Raw genomic sequence first — 1,026 nt, forward strand, 5'->3', positions numbered from 1 at the left:
GAGGTAAGTATATATCATGCTTTAAATGTCGATGTCTGCTCCTTTACTTTATTATGCTAGCTCTACGTAATCAACGACCGTCTTATTGGGTAGGGCTTGGACTTGGCTACAACAAAGATATCGTACGGATCTGAATGTGCCACTTCCTCCTCCTGTTCTACTCTCTTGGGTGCCCACGCAGCCGTTTAGAATGAATCTATGTGGATACTACGTTTGTGAATTCATGCGTGCACTCTATTTAAACCTGCTCAAAGTGTTCTAAAAGTAAGTAACATGCATGTGTATACAGTAAATTTATATCTTATTTATTTATTGAAACTAAATAGATTTTATGTATATTAATATCTTTTTTAACTAATGCAAACAGAAGGAGTGAAATATGAAAGATAAAGTGTTTGAGTACACATTACTCCTCGGAGTCCGGGAGACGATCGCCGGATTTATCAACGATCATGTTATTCCGGAAGACGGTGAGTTCCACTTCTACCCGCGGGCTTCAAGCCCATTCCAAACAAGGACGAACACTTGTATGAGCTTTGAGTGGGCGGACAAACATTATGTAATCAGTAACCGGCGGCAGCACACTTGATTATTACTTGTACATAATATTATTATTGTAAATGTAATGTATATATATATATATATGATAATTCCTTTTTACTCTCAGTAGTAATTACTCCCATGTGTATATCTCTAAATTTAGAGCGTATATGGCCCGATGAAGTGTATGTAGACGAAGTATATGATCATACTAAACCATCTAAGGTAGTATATATGTTAAGTATGCATGCATACATAAAGTATGTGGTTATACTTATTATATATACTACAGTAGTGATATTTTACTAATATATTAAAAAATATAAATTTCTTTGAAAATTTTTCGCATGGTAAGATCTAGTGTATCTTAATATAAGTATATGAACATACTCAAACCGATAAACAAGTATGAATACATACGTAATATGGTTTTTATTGAAGATGAGAGTAATTACTCCCGGGAGTATAGAAAATGCATCCTATATA

Source organism: Sorghum bicolor, chromosome 7 (genome assembly GCF_000003195.3).
Source record: "Sorghum bicolor cultivar BTx623 chromosome 7, Sorghum_bicolor_NCBIv3, whole genome shotgun sequence".
Lineage (NCBI taxonomy): Eukaryota > Viridiplantae > Streptophyta > Magnoliopsida > Poales > Poaceae > Sorghum > Sorghum bicolor.